The sequence below is a fragment of the Sander vitreus genome, chromosome 23, assembly GCF_031162955.1.
Source record: "Sander vitreus isolate 19-12246 chromosome 23, sanVit1, whole genome shotgun sequence".
Classification (NCBI taxonomy): domain Eukaryota; kingdom Metazoa; phylum Chordata; class Actinopteri; order Perciformes; family Percidae; genus Sander; species Sander vitreus.
In genome coordinates this window covers 7,387,645-7,414,328 of record NC_135877.1, presented here as the reverse complement: position 1 = coordinate 7,414,328, position 26,684 = coordinate 7,387,645, and the positions used below count along the sequence as shown (strand labels likewise).

Here is a 26,684-nt window from a genome sequence, read left to right as displayed (position 1 = left end):
GTAATAGCCCTTTTAAGATGAACAAAACATTTTTTTCACAAGTATTTTAATATTGGCAACATTTATAAAAACGCTATGGTGCAGTTTTACTGCACCAACAAACTGCACCATAGCGTTTTATAAAAAGAGTTGGTGGAGGTGAGAGGTAGGCAGGCTTCGCTGCGCTCTGTCTCCGTCGTCCCGCCGGCTCCCCAGTGGGCCACGGAGAGCAGAGGGAGCCCCGGCCGATCAGAGGGGAGCCCAGATGGACTGACACGCACACACACATGCATACACACACTCACTCAGTCACTCACATGTCATATGTTATCCCATCTGCACTGTCACCAAGCTGCCTATAACCCCAGGGCCTTGCGGACACGCACACACACACACACACACACACACAGACACACAGACACACACACAGACACACACACACAGTCAAACAGTCGCAAACAAAAGGTTTTAAAAAAACGTGTGATTGTGTGCACACACGTACACACACAGCGGAGGTGTTCCCAGTGTGTAATTGGAGGTGAAGATAACTGCAGCCTCTCTTGTTCGCTTGAGTTGGCACATGCGTTGTAGCAGCCATACACAAACAAACACACGAATACGCACACACACTCCTCAAACATGAGTTTTTTTCACGAGTGACAAAGCTATACTACAGGTAAGCAGTGTTGTATGATCCGTGTGTACTCAGTCCTATGGAGGCTGACAGATACTGAATCCATAAAGACACAAGCACATTTTTCATTTACTGTCAACAATTAATGGACTTACAATGGGGAAATAGATAAAGATATTATCTTTATCTATTTCCCCATTGTAAGTCCATAGCCATTTTATAAAATGCTCTATTTTACAGTTGAAAAAAGAAGCTTGACGGTTCTGGCTATTTACTGAACAAACACTGTGATAATGAGGTGTCATGAAGAATAGGGTATATACACTGTAGATAAACTGGTATTTGAGTGAACAAAGAACTGACCTGTACATCAACAACAAGTATATCAAAGTTCCTGTTTATCTTTATTTTCGTACTTTTAGCCATCGTTTTTATCGGTTATGAAAAAAACTGTATTCACCAAAGTGAACGAACAGTTTGGGTGAAACTTTTCTTGCTCACTTTTATTCTTTCTCAAAAAAAAAAAAAAAATACGTTGGCTAACCTTGGGGTATGGTACTTGAATGAAAGTTTTTGTAATACCTTACTTCGAGGACTAAAAATGTTTTGCTAAAATACACATTTTTTTCAATTAACAAAAGAAGCCGAGTCTCAAATCTTAAATCTTGTTTCAACACAAGCAGCTGTGCAAGAAGGCGCCCTGGAGGAAATACAACCTAAATCTAAAATTGGCTAAAGACAAACATTCTGACACGGTACTTGACGGTTTTTGATTCTCTGTGCTACTGACAAAGGTCCGTCGGTACCAAAAGTGTATTGATGTTCGCAATTCATTTGGTGAGTAAAGTGTCAACCATGAAAATAAAATAATCCCTTTAAAACTTGTAAGGAGTCAAGCCTTAGCAATTGAAACTCAAATGAAATGGTAGACAGACAAACAATCAAATCTCATGGATATGAAAATGAATCTCTGTCTCTCACACACACACACCTCCAACCTGCTTATTTACCACCAGTCACATAAGAGAATGAACTAAAAGGGCCTAAATGTAAAATGTACATGCCTGAAACAAATGCACTCATACACACAGGCCTTTGTTTAACAGGATGAGACCAGTGATTTTGAACTTTCCTCCACTTATCTTGGACGTGTCAGCTAAATGGGAAGTGAAAAGTCAAATATGAGATGTCACATTTAGTTTACCTCGCTGCCTACTCCCTTCATCTCTCCCTCCCTCCCTCTTCCTCCTCCTCCTCCTCCTCTCCCTCCATCCTTCACCCGTTTTGTTCTGCACATCTCTATTTGATTGCATCTCCCTCCCACCTCAACACGACGCTTACACAATACACCCTCAGCTCCGGTCTGGGTGATGGTTGTGCATCGGCATGTTGAGTTAATGGATTTTATACGGAGCATGGCGCATTTGGTTTAAGCGTGGAGTAAGGGGCATCGTAACAAACTGGCAAAGGAGGAGACAGAGAGGGACAAGGAAGGGAAGGAGGGGGGGGCAAAACACAAAAGGAGATGCATCATATATATGTATATATGTTGCCCTAATCATCACGTTTCTCTGCTGCCACATAGGTGGAAAATCACTTTTCTTCATATCACATCTGGAAAGAGCTAAATTCAACAAGGTACTTGTGAAAATTGTCACTTACACTCTCCAGTAATCCTCTTTGGCTGCAATGGACTTTCAGTGCTGGTACATAACTTGTCGACTTGTTGTGTAGTGGTGTACTGTGAAAGGACCACTGCTGCACAATCTGTTAACAGTTTTATCAAATTATACGACTACCGTGTGATGTTGCAGAACTTCCTCACTGTTAAAGTAAGTATTCAGGTAAATCAAATGACCACATTCTGCTGTATTGCCCAGAGCAGACAGGAAGGAAGCCAAAGAACTATAAATCACATTGAAATATATTGATCAATTATTCAATGTGTCATCCCTATCACAAGACTTAAAGGAGTCGTGTTTAAAAACTGCAAAGTTGTAGCTTCTCTGCACCTCTGAGCAACTGTCTTAAACTTGGTTAATTACGTAACACGGCACTTTGCAGGTGTAAAAATCACTGAAGCACATTGAAAGGTCCCTCTGGAGACTCCAACCAACAGGAAATTGCAGTAAAGAGTTTAATTGTAGAATTGAGAACACTGGGAGGTATAAATTCTTCCAGCGGCACTCTGGAGAGCGTTTTCTTTGTTCCTGTCGGTGGGAGAGATAACAATTCCTCCCACCGTTAACTACCTGCCTGCCTGCCTGCCGACCATGTTTTGTTGTGTTTCTTGTGTTTTGTTGTTGCTAATAGGCCTAATTGGCCATAACGCAGGCACCCAGAGAGGGGGGTGTAATGAAACTACCTGCTCTCCATCTCGCTCTCCTTCGCCTCTGTTTTCTACCTCACTTTCTGTTTTTCTTCAAGGAAAGAGAATTCCACAGAGAAACAGAAAGCACATTAGGGATGCTATAGGGAGACAATCTATGAGGCCTGTAGTTCTTTGCACACACAGGTATGGTGTGTGTGTGTGTGTGTGTGTGTGTGTGTGTGTGTTTTCCCCAAGAGCGAAGAACAAGAGCAAAGAACAAAGCCAGGTAATGTTTATGGATGATGATCTTTAAAGGCCTGAGCAGCACTTTGATACTAAAAACGCCCTTGATTATCACTGGGTCAGGCTATAGAATGCATGCTCTTGATGTTTAATTGATGCGGCTGTTTTGTGACAGTTAAATACGTCACGCTGGCGTTTTGATCTCCACACTATGCCATATCTTATAGCAGCAGATAGTCATTGATGTGAGACCTATTTGTTCTGCGCCGCAAGTAGTGATCCCCTATTTGATCTGTACGCACGTGGTTAATCTTCAACTGTAACATCGCTCACTGTGTACGTTTGTGTGTCAAACGGTCCTGCTCATCAGCACGTAAATCTACTTTTCTAACAGGAACAAAGCCCCGAGCATTAAATAACAGATACATTTGCGTAACATAAGTAGTGTGTGTGTGTGTGTGTGTGTGTGTGTGTGTGTTCTGGCTATAAAACATGAAAAACACACACTCAACAGCACTACACTGAAACATATCTGTGTTCCCATGTAGAAATGTTGTGAATCATGGTGTGTTGTATTAATATTCCTCTGAGATAAAGGCAGAGAAGCTTCCCTGCCTGCCAGGGAATACTATGAAAACAGTATGTCAGTGGGCAGATTGTGTGTGTGTGTGTGTGTGTGTGTGTGTGTGTGTGTGTGTGTGTGTGTGTGTGTGTGTGTGTGTTTGGAGCAATGGGACCTGAAGGAACACCGCAAGGACAATCTGTCGCCCCTACGCCTGGGCCCTGGGTGACAGATGATGTGCTCCCACTGCTGAGCAGTGTGTGTGTGTGTGTGTGTGTGTGTGTGTGTGTGGGGGGGGGGTCATGTAGAGACAGATTGCAACAATAACAATAGCTTTATTCCATGTTGTCAGAGGTTTCAGATGTTTTAGCCAACATGAATACAGAGATCTTCATTGTCTGACTCCCATGTGCTAAACTCTGACATTCAAAATAAAATGTATCTTCATTACAAAGTATTGAAAGTGCTTGAAGTGCTGTAGAGTAGTGAGAATTTTGCTGAGGAGCCTGGAAGTCTATACTGGCCTTCTACACTTAAAAGTAGCCTGGACGCACAATAAGGCAATATGGCTGTCACAGTAGTCGAACTAACGCACAACTATTGGAAAATAAAAATGAAATGACACACATTTACAATGTAAGGAAATGTTAACTTAATTCAAACAAAACGGTGGAAAGTTATGAATAGAAACTGATAGATCTCGTCGCTGCTGCCACGTTTTCTGCTGTGATCTCAGTAACAATATAGTAACTTCCTAGAGTGTCATCATGTTTAGGTATTTTTACATTGTTCAAGATTGGCAAGTGCGTGAACAATGCTGCTTTCGTCACAGCTCCTTGTCTACACTGTAAAAGTACATCATGAGCTTTAAGGTAACAGGGCGTAGACGTTTACAAACCCAATTTGATTTTGAAGTCAGAACGGTTTACATGCTTAAAGATATGTGGTCAAACACTGCAGGATACAGGATGACAATGACAATGCTGACCACCGATTTTATTATTGTATTGGGTCACAACTCCCAGGAAATCAGATGGATTGTTTTCTTGCACAAAAAGGGGAACCAGTCATTTTTACTTAATTCCAGTTCCTCTGTCCAGACTGGATAATATAAGCTATGTGTAAGAACACATACTGGAAATTCCTTTGGAATTAATAAAATCTTGTAGGGGTGATCAAGGCCCTTATTTTTGTTCTTCCTCTAGTTTTTCCCCCCTAAAACAACTGAACATGGAGCGATACCAAGGAGGGGAAAGCAACAGATTTATGGGAAATGTGGTTTTAATTTTGAGAAACCCAAAATGCTACACACAGCACCTTTAAAAGTAGACCAGAGGCTAGACAGTCCTTTGAAAATACTAGCCCACCACCACCACACATTCCCATTCACTATCTCTTGCATGCTGCAGTGACCACAGACCAGTCTTCTTAGCATTACTCACCATTGTATTTACAGTGAAACCCAGGGATAAACTCACCCTTTGTTACCAAGCACTTAAGACCTGACGTGTGGTGTATACACACTGCAGAGTGGGGGTAGTGTGTGTATGTGTGCATTCATGCTTGTGTGTGTATTTCGGACGGCCGTTTGTCTCTTAAACTCAAACAAGAGAGCGTACATCCTCCATCACAGCTTTATCTGTTTATGCCATCAGCTCCTCAGCACCCACATGCCTGTAAACACACCAACCCACCCACTCTGTGTCTCTCTCACACACACACACACACACACACACACATTAGAAAAAGCAAGCACCGGGGGGGCAATGCCCCTTGTCTTTGAAACAGATTAGTCCTGGTGGAAGTGAAGAGTTCATGCATGGATCATGTCCAAATGCATTAATGTATATGCATGATTCACTGGCCACAAGATTTCTGGAATACTGTGGGAAATTATCCAATTACCTATACATACAGTACATGCATACATACAGTACATGCATACACACACACACACACACACACACACACACACACACAAACTATGTAAGTAAATTCTAATAATCTAAAACAAAAACAAAAATGTGTGCCTGTTTATACACTCAAAGAAACGTCAGTCTTCACAAGGCCATTGGACCCATTCATTAGAACTCTTTTTAGGATAGCACCGCTAATAGTATTATTCATTTTCTTAGTCTGTCAGATTTGTTGATCTATATCATTTTATAACATTGTCCAATCTGTGTATCTACGGTTTTCTTATAGGCTTGTGTTAATGGCTATTTGTTGTTCCTGTTAAAAAACAATAAAAACTACTGATTACAAAAGGATAGCACCGCTAATGAAGCTAATACATTTCCTATACATTGTTCACATTAAAAGCCTCCCACAGATTCGCCAGCGGAAAGCTTTTAATGTGAACAGCAACAGCAGGAAATGTTCCGATCTGCATCGGCAGTAGCTTAAGCTCTGATATGGCTGAAAGCGGGTTGGTCCTGGTCAGCCCTTCTACCAAGTAGGTCCACAGCAGAGTGGCTATCCCCTGCTGAGAGGCTGTATTGGAAACACATGCCATCACGGCTTGGCTTGGCACGGCGCAGCTGAAGCTGGCCAATGAGGAAAAGCCTTTGCGAAGATACAAAATCTGTGTCAGGGGACAGAAAATGCCTTAAAACCACATCTACTCATTCAGGGGGCACTAGGTTGCATCCACCCTACTAACCATCTTTTACTCAACAGGCAACTTTATTAGTATACTGCATTGAAGTTTCCTTGAAGGCACCACCAAAAAAGGGGGGGGGGGGGGTTTAAGTCCCTGCTTGCTTCTGCATTGTTAGTCGACAATAATAATAACTTCAACGAGAAAATAAGAGTAAAAGAAAGTTGTAAGTCTCTGTAGATTCGTGAATGGAAAGCAAATGGAAGACAGCATGTAGGTGAGCTATTCACAGAAAGTGTGTCTGTCACATATTGACTCATGGTAACAACCTGCTCTCCCAACCTTCGCCGCTGACCCAGAAGTTGCACAGAAAATCCAATACACAACAAAGTGACCCAGCGCTGGGGCCGCTGACCCCGTTAGCGGAGCCCCATCAGTACCCCAGTTTCACTCTGCTAACATTAAAGACAACTGGACTTGATGGAAACTGCATCAAACCCAAGGGCTCCATTCTGAGGCTGCCCGTTTGGCCTTGTTTCCTGGACAGAGCAGAGGAGCAAAAACCCATATGTCAGACAATATAATGCTCTGTGAAGTGTACCACTTCAGTGGTATCTGACAGGAAGGAGAGCACACATGCACAGACACACAACCTGATTTGAGGACAGTGCTTTCTGGATGGCCGCTCTGGCAGATGAAGAGACAGCAGTGACATAAAGTCTGTTTCAGTCAAAGTGTCAGTGTTTGTGAGCGTGTGCATGTGCACAATTCAATGTGTTTACATGCGTTCATTTGCGTCTGAAAGTTTGTGTATGCATGTGTGTCCAAAAAGAATGTGCATATGCTTTCTTTTTTGGGATATGTGTGTGTGTGTGTGTGTGTGTGTGTGTGTGTGTGTGTGTGTGTGTGTGTGTGTGTGTGTGTGTGTGTGTATATCTCAACGGGCCTGGCATTGTTGCTGGGCTATACTTGCCCTCTCACACACAGTACTCATATCTCCCATTCTTTGTCCCTAGTGCAGATGGCATGTGGGTCTTTACTCTTCTATTCTGTCCTTGTGGTCCCTCAGTAGTGAGTCTCAGGGCTTGCGGGAGCCATATGTCCAAACTTAACTGACCTAACTTACACCTCCCTGTCTGTCTGACAGTCAATTTATCAATTTATCTGTCTGTCTCTCAAATTTTCTTCCCACTTTTCTTGCCGCTCTCTCTGTCTGCCATCACTACCTCAAAGCCACACTTTTTCTTGTTTGTACTGAAAATCTTGAGAAAGTAGAGGGACAATTTGACCACAGAGGTATTTCAGTGCTAAAAAAAAAAAAACATAAATAAATACATTTTATAAATAATAATAAAGCAGGCTCTGTGTTGAAGCTCCATATGGCTCTTTTGTCTCAGCTGTTCTTTGCTGTCCCACGACTTTCATTTTCCAAAACAAACAATCCCACTCTCCCTACCCTCCATATGCTGTTCTCTGACCATTTACCTCTCTGGCCCTCTCACCCCTCGTGCTCACAGTGTCTCAGTTCATACACTAGTACAGCTCCAGGGGCTATGAAACAGGGAACACAACAAAATATGCCGAGCAACGTAGCAACAGAGGACACGTGATTCCTACTAAGAGAAAAGACAACAGACACTGGATACTGGTTAAGCTTTGCATGGTGTTGCACTTACTCTATGCATAAACTTGTTGTGGCAAATGTCAAGCTAACATTCTCTTGACTCTACTTGGAAGCAAACGCAAGTATTATACACAGATAATTGATTGGTCAGCTTGCACACAGGCTTGTAACTGATACTTAAAAGTTTTCGGATCCAGCCTGCAATACATTTCATACGGCCATCCACATGTTTAAAAAAGTTTGTAACATCCATCCCACAAATTAATTTCTCTCTTTTTTTTCCCTTATTTATTGATATAAGGGCTTTTATTTTGGAGCAAACACCTACTTTTCTAGTAGTGTTGCAAAATCAAAGCACAAAAATGATCTTTATAAATGGCTCAAAATATTTTTTGGGGAGTTTAATGTGGCTGCTTCCTGTCTCATCTGCAAGGAGGAAGTTGCTGTTCTCCAGAAATACACTCTCAGGCAGCATTACGCTACTGAACATAAATAAAGAGCAGTATGGTGAACGTGGAAGGAGGAAAGTATTTCAGTTTCAGAGTGTACGTGGTAGAAAGTTGGTGAAAAACACTGGTCATGTTGCTTTCTCTCCCACAGGAGATGTCAAGTCCAATGAGGGGATTTTGTTCCTTTAGTATTTACTGGTGTATCTGGGTTGTTGGTCTCAGTCCCCATGGAGTTTCCAAAACTGTTGTGTTTTTGTGACTCCCGTTTCGCAAGAGGATGAGAGTTTCCTGGCATGCTTTGCATAGTGTCCTGTGTATTTTGTATACTATTCATGGTGAGAGGAACGTCAGTCTGGAACTTATGTGTCACGAAACTTTGGACTGAATTTGGACATGGTTTTTTTTTTTTTTCAGCTTCAGTATAAAGGAAATAAAGAAGACCTGTTTTGTCAATGATACACACATACTGTGTGAATGTCTTTACTAAAACTACTTAAAGCATACTGCATGTGAATATATTGCATATTATAATACCTTTTTGTTTAATGCTAAGAAGAAACATTGTTGTAAGTGCACCTGAAGATAAATTAGAGGTCCCTGTTCTAATCCCCATCTTTCACACTGCCACATAATCGTGCATGCGCACGCACGCACGCACGCACACACACACACACACACACACACACACACACACCCCTTTGCCCTCCATGTCAGATGTACAGATATGATGCTTACTGGCTGCCCACTGGCCCCATAGCGGCCAGTGGGCAGCTGAGAATGCCGATTGGCTGGATGCTGACTGTGTAGTCATGGAAACTGACTTGAGCCCTCTGTGTGACCTCACGAAGGCCACATAAAAGCTGGGTTACAGAGAGAGGGATCATGTGTGTATTATGAAAGAGAGAGAGAGAGCATGACTGACACTGTCACTCAACCCAATTTAAAAGCAGAGCCCCTTGAGCACTTACATATTTCTATTATTTGTGTGTGTGTGCGTGTGTGCGCGCGCGTGTGTGTGTGTGTGTGTGTCTGTGTGTGTGTCTGTGTGTGTGCGCGTGTGTGCGTGTGTGTGTGTTAAGAAAATAGCAGCTGACCTACAAGCGTCCCAGGAAAGGTGGCTCTGCTGAAGAGTGGATACCCATCAGAGACACGACCAACCCTGGTAAAGAGAAACAGAGAGATTTAGCTGGATTTCCCACTCAAAGAAACAGCCAGGTTGACAATAACATGGTCTCTCTCACACACACACACACACACACACACACACACACACACTTGTTACAGTGGTGAGAGGAGAAAAGAGGACAAATGAAGTGTGGAGCACACAAGATCTTCAAAGAGATTGAAGGAGAGTGCAGGGTAAAGCTGAGAGGAACAAACGAGGAAAATCAATGACAGACGGGAAAGAAAGAAATGAGGAATAAAGAAAAAAAGAACTGAGCTGTGAAGAAGATAGAACTACAGTAAGAGAAGAAGCAAAGTGTAAAGGGGAAGATCGAGCTATAAAACCATACACTAATACAGTATATGTAGATCAGTAGCTCAACACTTTGTGCAACTGAATACAGTTGAAATAAAAAAAGTGTTTGCTCTGATCTTTTGTGTTAAATATGCAGAGCAGAATGAGTCCTTCCTTCGGGGAATCTATTCACATCAGAGCTCCCTTTAGGAGGCTGTTTAAAACACTTGTCCTCCAAATTTGGAAATTGCACTAGTTCATCGTTTTGCTTGCTTTCATTGTTCAATTCGCCGTCGACTCATCCTGGACTCTGGAGTTGCCTGGAAACCTCACGACTCCAGGAAGTCACTACACATAGCCAAGAAATAGTCTGGCTTGTAACCAAGGGGGTAAGCTTCGCTTCAGAACTCGAACCTCCTATGGCGCCATTTTGATGCTACCAAACGATCACCCGACGTTAGCATTCCATTGACTGCCATTCATTTTGACAGCGAATAACTTTACTTTACGTTTAAAGACTTTATTTGTCCATTGTTTATTTCTAAAGAAACACGACAATGTATAAAAGGCTCCATTACCTTGTACCTCACGTTATGGCTCCATAGAATAAGTTTTTTGTAAAAATAGGCTAACGATTGTGTCATAACCACGTGACTTACTGTCGCATAGTAGAGGAATTACCGTATAGTACAGGAGAAGCTCGCAGGCAGTTTCGACTTACATTAGCTGTTTAAGTTTAATTACTATGTTAACTAGCATTTTAGTTATCAATAATTAGCCTGTTTAATAACTAGCATGCTAGCACTAGCTCGTTCTCAATGGCAAAACACTGCTACAACACACACAAATTCACCCTAATCTACAAAATAAATTGTATAGAACTACTTACATGTCCCTGTTCTGCAGGTATTCCATGCAAAGTTGGAAGTGCGCCCTCATTTAGAAGAAGTCTCCCGGCTAATCCTGCCTTGTACAGGCCGAAGTTGGAGAAACGGTTAGCTCATGTCATCCTTAGCTAGCTACTGCGCATGTGCGACTGCCAGCAAAGACGTTACAGAAGCTGAGATGTCTCACTCTGTAGCTAAAACAGAGACCTGGACGTAGCAATGTGCAGTACAACAAAAATATGGTGTTTTTTGAAAATTATACCAATGCAACCTATTCTGATACAATCTCAAATTACAATTATGAACCAGAAAATGAGCATAATATGGCCACTTTAAAAATGTTAAAAATGTGACGTTTTAAACAAGGACCCTTTAAGTGTTCGGGCTGGTAAGTTGATGTACCCCAAAATAAATGATCCACTGAAATATAGAAGTTTCTTTCGCCATGCAAAGTCTATGGGAAAAGGCTTTCTGGGCCAGAGGGGTGCAGTTCCACCGTTGGCCGCTAAGCCCATTGTTGCTTTAAAACATGGCGCTGTTCCTGGAGGGGTTGGTCGGAGCCTGCCTTTGACTCTCGATTGCTCTGATTAGTTGTAGGTCTACCCAATTGAGTGCAGAGGCATTTTTTCCCCTGGTTTGGTTGAAACACGCCCCATAATCACAGAATCTGAGTATGACGTCAGGCTAGGGGATTTACTTTCCTTCAGACAGAGCCACGGTAGCTGTTTCCCACTGCTTCTAAGTCTTTGTGCTAAGCTAAGCTGACTGGCTGTAGCCTCATTTATTCCACAGATACAAAAATGTTATCGTTTCGCAACCATCATCAGTACAGAGTTGTCCAGTCTATTGTTGTCCAGTCCAGTATAACCAAGTCCAGTACAGTCCAGTCCTGACCAATTTAGTCTAGTCCAGTTTGTCCTATCCCATCAAAGTCTGGTCCATTCAGGCCCAATTCAACCCTATCCAGTCTTGATTGAGAGCCATTGGAAAAAGCCAAGATGTCAGCTATATACATCAATATCTAATGTATTATAAAGTGGGTGGAGTAACTTGAAAAGTCTCCTATTGTAGAGTGTTAATGGGTGGGGTTCAACTTCAGAGGGAGTCAGCTGGTCAGAAGTCCTTAACATTTACACACACTTTCTTTACCATTTGTAGATGGAAAAAAAATACGCTTACTGATATACTTATATGCAAAAAAATCATCCTTGCACTCTCAAAGGAACATCCAGTACAGACACTGTGAACATGGACACGGCTAATGAAGCCGAGGACAAAGACAGCTCATTACCTGTGTGAAATACAAACTGTGGGTAAACATCCAGATCAGTGGCTCTCCTCTTGGCAGGCCTCAGCTGCCTCTCTGCCACGTCCAGGCACAAAACCGCCACCCTCCTCCCCTTGTTCCAACCCAACACCTCCCTCTCAAACATCAGCCATTAAACGCACACACACGCGCACACACACTTCCATTTATTACTCTTTAAAAAGGTCACTGTTTTCTCTGGCTAAGCGCCCTGTGCTATTGATAATTTTATGCATAAACAAATGGCAAATTTGTGCCACATAAATATGTATTAGCAATTAATAATGGTGGTGTGTGTGTGTGTGTGTGTGAGGGGACGCCAGGTGCATGCCGAATGGGGCTGGCTAGCTGCTGGTGGAGCCGCAGAGCTGGACTGGTGGCTTTATGTTCCTAGCTGGTCTCCCTCTCCTCCACTGTGTCGGCACAATGGCCACTTAGGCACACACCAGCAAAATGACAAGCGCGCGCACACACACACACACACACACACACACACACACACACAAACACAATGTACACACTGAAGACACACACTGGCATACAGTTACAAAATTAACACTTATGCAATGCACATACATAAAACACGTTGGAAGAGTTACATTTTAACTTCAGCACATTTGCATGTAAATATGCGTGTGCATTTGTGACACACACACACACACACACACACACACACACACACACACACACACACACACACACACACTCACACACAGAAGCATTTGTGCACAGAGGCAGGCCTGAGAGAGTGATGGCACAGCGGGCTTAATGTCCTCTCTCTCTCCCAGTTGGAGAACAATGCATGCGTTACATTTCACACACCACAAAGTAGGACACAGGCTTCAGCTGTTTAGGTGCATGTCAGTTTCATGAGGGGTAACATAAGTAGAAATCAACTGACTGTAGGTCAAGTAGAGTAGCTCATTTATTAAGTTTGCTTAACATTTCAAATCCTTGTCCTGGTCTATCATATTTTTATCAGGCAGCTTATTTCACATACAGGTGATGTTTTGATATTGGTTAGTTTTTTTATTATATTGAGCCAAAGGTATCTTTTTGGGACTGCCTCATCTACTGTGTGGAAGACTGTCCCATATGGTTCAGTAAAAAAGCTCAGCATACTGCTCTTTAAGTGAGCTTGGGTGGTTAACCAGCCATACATTTGCCACACCAACTCTTCATCCTTGAAGTTTTTTCAACCCCAAAAATACTGTTTGGAAATACTTCTAAATAAAGCATAAATCCCAACTTTGTGTTGCTTGTGGAAATTTGTCTATGAATTTGGAATAGACTCATTGTTGCCCCTTGTGGTAGTTTGGGAAAAGAACTTGGAGGTTGCTGAGAAGCGCAGTTGTAGAAGTGTGTGTTTTTCCGCCCTCCGGCTTCAGGGGGCAGTAATGTACGGTGGCCGAAAGGGGCAAACGCACTGCAACTTAATGAAACACACGCAAATAGACAAAACACAAGCAAATTAAGAAAACATCTTCATTAATTTGCGCATTTAGCAAACGCGCTGCAAATACACAAACGCGCTGCAAATACACAAACACGCTGCAAATACACACAACCAAATACACACAACCAAATACACAAACACGCTGCAAATACACACAACCAAATACACAAACACGCTGCAAATACACAAACGATGCAAAAACAAAAGCACACAACCCAAAAAACAGAAACAATGCTAAAGAAAAGCACACAATCCCCGAAAACAAATGCAACAAAAAAGACGCTGCATATTACACAAATGAAGCTCTCCAGGCCTCTAGGGCTAGCGCCAAATGGAACAGCTTGATTTTCGACCCCACGGGGAGAGAGCGCTCTGCCTTTTTATTGTCATGAGTTTACAGACGTCTCTGCTGATTGAGTATCACCTGTGACCTGAGCCGAGACACACCCACCAAACGAGAGAAAACATCTCTCTCTCTCTCTCTCTCTCTCTCTCTCTCTCTCTGAAAATCAAGCTGTTCCACTTAGTGCTCCCTCTAGAGGTCTGGAGAACTTCCGTTGTGTAATCTGGATGCAGCGTTTTATTTGTTGCATTTGTTTTCGGAGTTTGTGTGCTTTTCCTTTTGCATCGTTTGTGTATTTGCAGCGCGTTTGTGTATTTGGTTGTGTTGTGTGTATTTGCAGCGCGTTTGCTAAATGCTGAGTTGCATGTGTTGTCAAATTTATGAAGATGTTTTCTTAATTTGCTTACGTTTTGTCTATTTGCGCGTTTCATTAAGTTGCAGTGCGTTTGCCCCTGTCGGCCACCGTAGTAATGAGTCCATTACGACTTCTACATTGCAAAAGGATGTGTTACAGGGCTCCAGACTGCGACCAAATGGTTGCATTTTGCGGTAAATGTGTTTGAGAGAGGGATGATCCGTGACCGCCCCGACAGTCACCAAATCCCACACACCACACCAGCTTTCCGCAGCGTTATATGGCGGGTTCTTCTACACCCCTGCACCACTTATGCAATAAGAAACTACACTCTTTTTAGGTCTGTGTCCTAATCAATTGCAAGGAGTATATACTCAATACTGCCAATGGTTTTACAATATTCCACTGATCAACAGGTGTCTGTACAACAAATTGGCTTTTCAAATGTTTTATAAGAGGACAGAAATGCACTTGACAACTTTGTTAGATCTCAACGTGCCAGTCACACAATGGTAATTAGTTCAAAAGGCTTGCTCAACAAAGAGTCAGAAGTGAACTTGAGGCAGATAGCCAGCTGCATTTCAGTAGCTACAGTAGTGAGAAGAAGCAAAATTATTAAAATACTGTGTAAACCTGATGAAAACATTTGACCTCAGTTGCTGTTAGGATATATATATATATATATATATATATATATATATATATATATATATATATATATAAAATAATAAAAAAATCTATTGTGCAGGAGCTGCAGCGGCTGTGAGTGTGTCCGTCTGCGTACAAATGTGTGACTGTTATGTTGTCCGTCTGGCATGGTGAGAGCAGACTGGCTCCTGTGTAGAGCACTATCACTCTGCTTGGCTAAACACAATCACACAACCTCAACCCGACTCAAACGGCCCACTGAGAGACAGGGAGGGAGCCTACATGTATGTATGTATGTATGTATGTATGTATGTATGTATGTATGTATGAGTGTGTATATATATATATATGGGCTGTCAGCATTAACGCGGTAATCGCGATGTGATTAAGGGCCGGGCATAACGTGTTAATTTTTTTTTTATCGCATTAATCGCCATACCATTTATTAATTTATTTTACACTTCACTCAGCTTCGCATCGTGCTACTATTTTGACCCTTTGCTGCCATACTTCCTCTGCTGCTGCAGGCTGCAGGCATGATGGAGAAAGACAGCAGCAACACAATTCTGAATGGCGTTTTTTTATTTTCCAAAACTCCTGGACAGCTCATTAGACAAGTTGAAAGCCACAGGCACATTGTGTAAAGCCGAATTAAAATATCACCAAAGCCCCTCAAGCTTCAGCTACCACCTACGGAGCTAATTAACGTGACTCAGGTTGATGCTAGCGGGCTCAGGCAAAGCACTATTTTGGAGAGTGCTACTTGCTGACCTGTTCAAATCCAAAACATGACTACAGCTCTTGTGAAATGGGTGGCAACTAACTACAGACCTGTCAGCATCGTAGAAGACTCGGGTCTTAAAGAAGTGCTACGGTTGGCATGTTCTGACCCGTCTCATTGCCGTCGAAGGGGACAGTAGTTTCACCATACACAGCCTGTATGACACGGAGAAAGCAGCTAAACTGGAACTGCTGCAAGGTGCTGCAAACGCTGTCTCATTAACCGGTGATCACTGGACATCAGTGAGTAATCACAATTATTTAGGAGTTACTAAACACTATATTGACTCTAGTAAGGATAGGGATTTTTTGTTTGTTAGTTAGGTACTTGTAGGAATCGTGCAATAATGACAGATTCACACATTTTTCTTTTGTTTACAGTAAATAAATAATAAACAAATACAAATCTTAAAATCAAGTTCATAAAGTAATTTTCTTTGCTTTCCATAGTTAATATGTACTTAAAAACAGTTCTGAAATGCAAAATAATAGAATTTTAATCATGTGATAAAACATGCGATTAACTATAGAAATTCAGCGATTAAAAACAATTATCGTTTGACAGCCCTAATATGTATAATATAATATAATATAATATATATATATATATATATATATATATATATATACACACACACAAACACACACACACACACATATATAAAAAAAAGTGTGTGTGTGTGTGTGTGTGTGTCCTATGTGCACTTGTAGGACAAAAGGCAGCCCCATCTGTTCCATTGTCACAGGGTCTTTAATACGGATCAGATAAACATGACATTTGGGAAGAGTGGCCAAGCTCACGTCATAAACCCTGACAACAGACCCCTGTCTACGTGCGTGTGTGTGTGTGTGTGTGTGTGTGTGTGTATTAGTTGTATAACCTGCTCCCATTCTCAGAGGTGCAGGGCTGACACACTGGATCTGTAGGGGCTGTGGAAGGATTAGCGGCCCATTGGCCTAATCAGAGGAGGTAATCAGACTATTCTCTATCATGACAACAATCAGCCGAGAGAGACACACATCTGCCTATTGAGCTCAGCTCTAATGCCATAATAGTGATGAAACATCTGGTCATTTGGGGCTCAATGCAATCAAGAAGAGGGATTGGGACAGTTGCAGATGGCAAACCTATAGTAATTATCTGTTTTAGGCAACAGAGGGATACGCACAACACTCCGGTTCACAGGCCACCCTGCTTCAGTAACAATGAGCGAGAAACATGTCAGTGGTGCTGAAGAGAGAGGACATTTGATGTCAGTCATTCAAAGCACCTTTATGCACTTTTAATTCAAAAGAAAAACACAAATGGACACACAAAACAGCATTGACTGCATGACTGTGTGTGTGTTCTGTGTGTACTTTTCTGACCATATATTTAAACGTTTACGGGTGCATTGCATTTTGGCAAAGTGGTCATGCTTTAAATGAATGATACCTTAATTTTAATGATGAAAGGAGGGTACAAGTTTAGTGTGATGGATTACCTTCTTCGTCGATTACCGTCTTAGAAAATGTATCTACAACACTTTTGATATTGATAAGATGTATTTTCAAGTCATATACCAAGCAAGAATGCCAAACATTCAGCCTTTAACATGTGACAATTTGCTGATTTTCCCTTTTTTACATAATTGCAAATTGAATGCATTTTAAAAACATTCAATATGAAGACATCAAGCAGTGTTTGGCCATAGATAGCTTTATTCTTCGGAGCTCGCTGTGTTATACACATTATTACTTTCCCATATTCCCATCTGCTGGAGGAAATGTTGCCAAGATTGGTGTTAACCTGAGAATATTTCATGGCATGGTGGAGATAATTTAGTTTTATCTTTTGTTCTTAACTTCTCATACCAAATCCAGTACAGCTGCTTAGTCATTCTGTCACCTTTTTTTTGGTATGGAGTATTGATCCAATAGCTTAAAGATGTCATAACATAACGTGAACCAGTTATGCTACTCTTGAGTTATTTAAAAAGAAAAAAATGTCAGCTACTACAGAGGTTTTCCTCGGTTTGTTTCCTTTGCCCTGCCCCCTTAAACCAAAAGTGTAGCCAACTACTGCTACCACATTCCACCGTGTCTGAAGCTGCAGCCCAGTGGGCCAAATTACCTGACTAACTACACACAGACAGAAAAACACACATGCGCCTACTCTAAGCGAAAACTGACCCCGACTGGATACCCCCAAAGAGTTACCGAATTAATGCATGCCTGTTTGTGTGAAACTGTGTGTGTGTGTGTGTGTGTGTGTGTGTGTGTGTGTGTGTGTGTGTGTGTGTGTGTGTTTCCTGTCTGGCTCTGTGGGTGTGTGTGTATGTGTGGCTGCTCTGAGACACAGAGTCCAGTCAAACGCTCCAGTGGAATAAAAGAGCCATTGTTCACCAAGGTGGTCCCTGTAGGACCTCCAATCCTACCCCTTTAAACACACACACACACACACACTTTGTAGGCCACCAGACAAACACACATAATACACACTCCCCTCTGCCTAATCACAGCTTTGTGCTAGAGGGTGGCAGTTGCACAGAGGTAAATATTTGGGTGTGGGCTGTAAATGCTGGTCTGTGTAAATCACACACACATACACATTCATAGTGTCTGTGTAATTCAGACATAGCTACTTCCTTCCTGTGGGGTGATGATGTTTAGTCTCACAACACCGCAGTCTGATTGGTGTGTTTGATCTCATCCACTTCCTGTTTAGGAGCACTCCGACCCCTCCTTGCTCAGATCTGGGATCAGCCTTCATCGGATAGATTCATGTGTACCACATGTAGGAGGGTCGATAGCTAGCCTGAGATCAGATCTGTCTGCTGAAGGGCTGATTCATCCCAACTGTCTGCGTCGTCTGGCAATGGGAGCACGCTGGATGAATAAACTGTTGTCCTGCGGCAAACTATTGCATCATCTCAAGGCTTTTTTTGTTTGTTTTTTTGTTTTTTTGCTACGGGGATCATGTGCAGAAGGAAACACCGCTCACTAGTTTGTGGTGATACACTTTTTTAACTCACAGGATGCTTGTGATTCTTGCTCAGTCCAGCCCGATTTCCCGAAAAATAATCACAACTATGAAATAGACCCTAAACATAGCCAAACACACAAAAGACAGTGTGAACTATCGATTACTGAAAGCGTACACACCCCAACAATGTTTCTTAGTTTGCATGTGCGTGTGGTGGTGTGTCAGAAGCTGCTGGGCATAAAGAGGAACATGAGACTTACAACTTTATATGCAGTATAAACATATTGACAGTAAGGCCATTTTGCTTTTAGTGCATACATACAGCAGCTATTGGGGACATTCAGGGAAGGAAGTGAATAAGATGTATTCACTGACATTCTGTGATATTCTATTGTATGGTCCCCTCAAGCTGACGTCTGTAGGAGATGGCTACAATATGTTGCTTTTATTGAAGTCACATAGCCATTCCCTATTATAACAGTAGTTTATCAGCAGACAATAGCTGTACATCATGTTAGAATGAATACCTTACTTAAAAGGCACATCCAAATAATAGTTGAAAACTCTTGCCGATTTCACCCTTTAAATGTAATCTGCAGTCTGACAATTGCAGCCCGGTATGAATTATGTCTATATTGGACAATTCCGTTTCTCATAATTTACGTCCAGAGCCAAAGTTCCATCTCAACGCAGGAAGTATTGTGCCCTTTATGTAGCGAGGAGGAAAGTTAAGGCCGGAATATGCTAAAAAAAAAAAAAAAAGACGTCGCCCAACCACATTAGAAGGCAAAAGTGGTTACAGCTGTATCGAATTGCCATACCTGTGTTTAAATATGGGAATGGCAGCGCATCCTTTCACACAGTTTCTTAAGTGACTTTACACCATACAGTTAAACCCCATAACACAAAGGCAGCCATGCTTTCCTAGTTACAATGAAAACTGGTAACCAGTGGTAACCAAACAGTTAAGTAACCGGTTTTCATGCAATATGTAGAGATAAACCTGTAACATGTGATGATATTTGTTAATGTGAGCAACAGGTAGCACTATCTTTCTCATAATACATAGTACTACCACCAACCAACCATTTTTTTAACCGTCAACAGTTTGTCTGATGAAATCTTCCAATAAACCTCTTGATGTCCAGACCAACCTAAAGCCTTTGTGCAGGCAAAAGCTTGCAACCACTTCAATACATTTGCACACTGGACAGCTTACTCATCTAACTGAGGCCATGGCCCCAGGAGGAGGAAATATAATAAACAGATCACATGGTTAAGACAGTTACTGGTTAGATGCTGAATGTGCTTTTATCTGAGATATGACGAGGAGCAGAACATCTAGATTACACAGCAGAGTTTACTGTATCTTAGTCAGAAATGAATGAAAGCTATTCTACAAAAATAACTCTTATATAAATGTCACATATTTAAGTTAACAAAATCAGGAGATAAATTAGGTGCGATTTATTAAGGGAAACTTAATTGTGGGAATAAAGCTCTATGTCATGGCAGTGTGTGCAGATGAATGGTGTTTGGTTTTCCTCTGTGGCGCCAGTGCACAGAGTTCCCTGCGGAGCAGAGCAGAAGAGTTCCGGCAAGATCCACTGGATCCCCCCCAAACGACAGGTTCCTCGACCTCTATGCACTGGTGCCACAGAGGGAAGCCAAACACGATTCTTCTGCAAACATTGCCCACACAAAGATGACACAGAGCTGGTTTAAAATCGGCAAAGTATCCGGCTTATGGTGTGTTCACACACATCGCGATTACATACAAAGCCAATGCAAAGACGGGAATAGACAGGAATTCGCACAGGGCAAGGCAAATTACGCGACGCCAGTTACATTGTCGGGAAAGCCTATCAGTGTTAAGATTCTCCTAATGGGTCACTGACGCCCTGATGTTGTCGAATCAGAAATGGAGGGGAAATTATAGTAGCCGTCTGTGGGCAGTGAAATTTTCCGAGCTGTGTGTGCCTCAGGATGTTATAAAACCAAGCGCAATGTGGTTTAGTTTCTCGACGTATCTGGGACTTCCACAACAGGTACAAAGCAGCAACAGTGGTTATTTCAGCCATGGTTGATGATGGAAAGAAATGGCAGTAAGATACGTTGTTGGTATCTACATGGAGGCCCTCCTCCATTCGGGTGTGTCTCGCGTGAGTAACGCAAATACACACAAATGATCCTGCGGTCAAACTTGTGCAACTAATGCAAGGCAAAACTTTGCTTTAGGTTTGGTGTGAACACAGCAAATTGTTTTTTTTTACAGAATCAATACCAGACATTCAAAACAGTTACATAGCAAAATGTTCGAAAAGCTCTTAGATGTATGGGAAAGTAAAAATGTACACGTGTCACTGAGTGGCTTCAATGGTTGGACTTATTTGTGTGGTCATTTATGGGAACGTAAATGTAAAAGCATGTACACACTACCCCCCCCTTTTCAACAGTGTCTGTTCCACTGCCGTCACATAAAAAGGTGTTAAAATGATAAACCCTTTTCAGAAGAAAAGGGAAGCAAAAAGGGACAGCCTTGAAAGAAGAGGAAGAAATGTAAGACAAATGTGATTTTGCTCAAGTTATGCTTCTGAGAAATGACACAGAAACAAAGATTAAGTCACCAGTGAGCTTGTGCCAATGTCTTTAAAAACACACGCATAACCACAAAGCATGACACACATGCCAAAATAAAATCTCTTCTTTTGATAAAGTAAACCAGGAGTTTAGACACAGTGTTTGTGAAACACCTTTAAATGTCAGCATTGAATTATATTTCCACACAGTTTGGTCTGCAGGAAACAGGAGTGAAAACTTCCTTATGTACCCAAATCACAATAAACAAATATAGAAAAACAAAAAGAAAATTCTTTAATAATTAAGAGGGATTAAGCTACATTTTGTAGAGGATTCAGGAGTCAGCCACCGTTTATTCATTGTGAAGTAAAGTGAAGCAGTGTCACCTAATTGTCACACCGTGGGCTCCATTTGCAAAGTGACTAGTTTAAGATTCTTCATTTCTTCATATTCATCTAATGTAGTTTCACTACCACCAAATGATGGAATTGTTGTTGGTTTTTAAACAGCAACCAGTGGCATACAACATAAACTGCAGTCTAGACATGTAGGGAATGTCAGTGTAATGTTTGAATGTGTTTACAAGAGTAATACTTAATCCTCAAATAGTCACACTATGTGCAACGCAGAGACATAGTTAACCTTTCTGCATAAAGTCCAGAAGTTACACACACACAAACAATATTTCAAAGAAAGCTGGTCAAATGGAAAGCCCATGACATGTCCTTTTAAAAGTGTGGAACAATTAATTTGCCACTAGAGCGCCAGTCTATCTTTGACATAAACTAGACTAGTCACCGTGGAGGAGGTCAATTGTGGGAAGCACTTGTTTGTACTCGCTAGACTTGACTGTTTGTATTCAAGCTTGCTTTTGACAGCTGTGGGCTGACACACGCTGACACATACACACGCTGACACACACACACACACACACACACACACACACACACACACACACACACACACAAACACACACACACACACAAACACACAAACACACAGAGCAGGGTTCAGTGAGAGCTCTATGGACTGAGAATAAACTATGGATTTGTGGAGGCCGGGATCCATTGCAGATTCGCCCTATTGACCCAATCACTGAGAGGTATACATTATTTTGCACAACAACTTCTGCAATTTCTGCTTTAGGTAAAGTGAAAGAGGACAGGAAGGAAGAAAAGAGGAGTTGCCTGAGCCACTCCTACGCAAACCATCCAGTTAAAAATAATTCCAACAATTTGGTTCAGGACAAGGGAACTTAAAAAACTAACTGCCAGATTAGATCAAATTGTTCACATGATACCTAAAATTGATGGATTTTGTCCATTCAAATTTCCTGTAGATACCCATGGCCCACAGAATACAAGCAAAAAACAGTTACTGTTAGAGGTGTTCACTACACATACCAACACATCTTAACCACAGAATGTTCAAACCATAGTCTACGGTTCAAACTGAACTGATCAAACTGAATCACCATTGTCACTGACTGAATCAGTAGCTTTTAGCAGTGGAGCTCCACTTGCTGGTGACTGTGCGCACTGGTGTCACAGCTCAGCTGTGATACCCGGTGTGTTACTTCCTTGTTAAAAGCTTATTAAAAAGGCCACAAAAGCCCCAGAAACAACCTTGAAGCGATCCCGCTGTTGCAAATAGCTGGCTGCTGAGCTATTAACCTTATGTACAGTGCGTGCATAGATTGTACTGAACTGAATACTCTGTCTGGGTTTCTTGTATTCTCTCCTAAGCTCCGGCAATCTCAACAATACACAAAGACGGAAAGAAAGTACTGTGACGTGCACGCTCTGCTCCTACCACCTACCTGTTGCACATTTCTCCTTTGGCAGTCACTAGGCACACATGGACACATACGCTTTACCCCACAGAGCTGTGACAGGGAGAAGAAAGGAGGAGGACGGTTGATAAAACACTTAGGGCTGTCTTGGGTTTGACAGGGTGAGTAAAACACACCAAGCAGCACAGATCCCTCCTCATGTCCACACACATACACACACACACACACACACACAGATGTCTCTATTCATTTAGACTGTCACACTCACACACCCCCGAGAGATCTCACTTCCTCTGTCAGCCGGCTAAATTACAGCTCTCCTTCTTCCCGTCTCGCTCTCTCTTTTCCTTTCTTTTTGTCTCTCTCGCCGTTTCTGAGAGAGAGACAGCAACAAAGACATGTTGGGCAAAGGGTTGGGCATGTCTACTGAATTGGCATATGACGATGTCCACAATGAAACATCACAATGGATGATGACATCATTTTCACATTATTACATTATCATTCAATGTAATTTATTATTATACAATTAGACTTCTTGAAGTTGTCTTTCTTCAGTTGTAATCTTTCATCACAAGTTAGCAAAGTAAACACATGGGCTTCAAATTAACTGGCACAGTCAAAGCTCTAAAGAAAGCAGCCCTAGTGTCTAAACGTGTCTCCTTTCCTTTTTTGAATTGTACCATGATAGAAGCTCCCACTGACTCCTAAGGGGGGACAAATCCATATTAGACTAAAAAGTTGTGGCATATCCTTGTTAGAAAATATAGGCCTAATGAATGCAACTCAAGCTGCAACTAGCGTTTATTGTCATTATCGATTCATTTGCTGATTATTTTCTTGATTCAGCGATTATAAAGCATGTGACTTGAACGCCCACTCAAACGACAAAAACATCCGATCTGTGTGCGGCGATGAGGAGACGGACGGACCAACCCTAGTTTGGCATGTAGTCGCTCTCTTGCTGTCTCTGGCTCAAACACAACAACCAGTGTCTCAAGACGTCTCAGAGGACCAGATGCGCTACTTAATGTTTTAATGTGATTAAATGTCCCGAGTAAAACAACGACATTAGGGAGAGAAATATCATTTGTGTGTTTGGGGGGAGGAGGGGGGAGAGTTTGTGTGGGTCAGTGCCCTGGTCTGCCCTCTGAAGACAGACAAGGACCGTCTTATGGTTCTGCTGGCTCACACCAAGACAGCTCAGCTGGTTCAACTGCTGAACTTATCGTGGACGATCAGAAGAGAACCCGCCTGACTGTCAGCCACACAAATTAGCTCAAACCGCAACAACGACGTCGCTTTCAATGCCAAATATAATTAAGGCATTTAATTCTGTCATCAGGGAGGGAACTTATTGGAAACTAAGTGATATTATTCATGCATGCTTGTGGTACTGAATCTTCATGTCTTTGTCAACATGCGATCATGTCAACTATGTGTTACTATTTAAAGTGCTAATTATGCTGTTTGGCTTTTTCCCTTTCCTTTATTGTGTTATATATCTTTTTGTGCACTTTATAGGTTTACAAAGTGAAAAAGCCCAAAGTCCAGCCCAAAGGGACTTACCATCTCCAACAGAAAACACTGTTCACAAACTGCTCTGTTGTAGTCCAGCCTTTACTTCCGTGACTAACGTTCGTCACTTTGTAACACACGTTATAATGCTCGCCTAGCTGTTAGCATGGCACTCCCTCAGACTAGCTAGCAGTCCTTACTGCGCATGTGCGACTCCCAACAAAGATGGAACAGAAGTGAGATGTCTCACTCTGTAGCTAAAACAGAGAGCTCAACACACAGGGTGAAAAGAGTAAAACAAATATATGGTGTTCTCTGAAAATTAAACCACATAAACCTATTCTGGTACAACCTCTAAATATAATTATGAACCGGAAAATAAGCATAATATGAGCACTTTAACAAGACAGAGTCTACAGCCATAGCAGCTCTGTGAGGCGGACCTAAAGGATCACCATCTTTGTTAGCATGATAACATACTGTATGTGCGCTAAACACAAAGTACAGCAGAGGCTGATGACAATGTAATTTCTTTTGCAGCTATTTGGTCTTAAACCAAGGTATTGCCGCGCCGCCAGTGTGACTGAAGATGCTTTAAGTTTACCTGGTCTGATCTACGGAGTAACAGAGATCTGTGTTCCTTCTTCTTTTCTTTTTTTTTGTCTGCTTATCGATTACAGACAGGAGCTGTTTATCAACTGCAAATGTCTTAATACAATTAACCAGATCCTAAATGAGAATGTCTCGCACCCTGTCGACATCGGACACATTTCAGCTGCGTTTTTTCAATCGTCAATGTGCCATCTGTCTGACTGTAAAGATATGCTTTAATTTGAATCAATACTGCCATCTACACATCATGATACATGTGTAACTGTGACCCAAAAGGTTTTCTTCGGCTTCGTTTCGTTTTTTTGCTTACTTATGCCCATACGTACATACTGTAATATGTCCATCCAAAATGCTTCTGAGTGCACAGCAGAATTGTGGCTGGACAGATCCAGTATCTTATGTGCTGCTTTCACAATGCAGACAATGAGTTATATTCAAATGGTGCTTCATTAAGCTAAAAATTATAATAACTCAATATAGCTATAGTTTACAATAGAAGCAACTAATGTTTCATGCACACTGATGAAGAAGAAAAAACTGCAAATAAAGTTAATAAAGTCAAACCAGATCCGATTACAGCCAAAGGTAATTGAGAGAATTCAAAGCTGGAGTTAACTTGTCCTGTTGTGCCAAATAAGGCTCATGCAGAGAATCAAAGCTATGGGACAAACTCAGATAAACTGACGGATCAACCTAGTTAAAATGAAATGCACCAAATTGATTCAAACATAGACAGATGTCTACAGTTTAACAGGACGGTCATTCCTAAAGGCAACAGATCCCTTTTGTGATCTGTTTGAATTACTTTATGGGAAATTTTCTCCCTAAAAAATATACAGAATTTCTAAAAGGGTAGGAATTATTCAACTGCACATATATTTCTTTGACTTGCTCTCATACGCACATACACATAAACATCACATCCAGAAGTGGAACAAGAGCTTTAATTCTATCTCAGCGTGGTAACAAACGCTATTCAAAAGAGATTAATTCCACAAGAGGATTATTCTCCACATTAGAGATAATAGGAAGCAGGATGGGGGATGGTGGACAACATCTGATCCCACAAACATCTAGCTAATCCCAGGTGTAACACATGTTGGTGTTCAAAAGGCAACTCTGTGTATGTTTGTGTGTGTGTGTGTGTGTGTGTGTGTGTGTGTGTGTGTGTGTGTGTGTGTGTGTGTGTGTGTGTATGCTTCATCTACGAGTTTATGTATTCTATGCGAGTTAGATTTGTGTGCGTTTCCCTACCTTCTCTACTTGTGTGCGTTTGCAGTGGGTGTGTGCGGATGCTGATGCATTCCCGTAGGCGTTAACAGCAGCTATGCCCCCTGGCCTCTTCCTCACAGTGATAACATTGATGTCAGTTTTGCTACTGTTTATCGTTGACTGACATATCCAGTTCATGAAAGAGCTTACATTTGCTGTTCTAAACGTGCAGTGTCAGAATGGAAAGTCCTCTGTCGCAAAGCAAGTGATGCGAGTTACATTTCTGGTAGAAGCCACAGCGGTTTGTTTCGAGTTAAAGGGACAGAAACTGGATAGTTTGCGTGGACAACAATCAAAGCTACATTGGAAA

General features: G+C 41.8%; 1 protein-coding gene across 2 annotated transcripts in view; it reads right to left on the bottom strand.

Annotated features, from left to right (window-relative positions):
• sox5 (SRY-box transcription factor 5) overlaps positions 1 to 26,684 on the bottom strand; it is a 237,569-nt gene that overhangs the window by 182,901 nt on the left and 27,984 nt on the right. The window contains exon 1 of one of the 2 annotated variants that reach the window (XM_078242530.1): positions 9,496 to 9,552. The exons of the other annotated variant lie outside the window; for it this stretch is intronic. The gene's annotated coding sequence lies outside the window, so the exon portion shown is untranslated. Of the gene's footprint in view, positions 1 to 9,495; positions 9,553 to 26,684 lie in introns of those variants that run through there. 2 annotated transcript variants of the gene reach the window in all.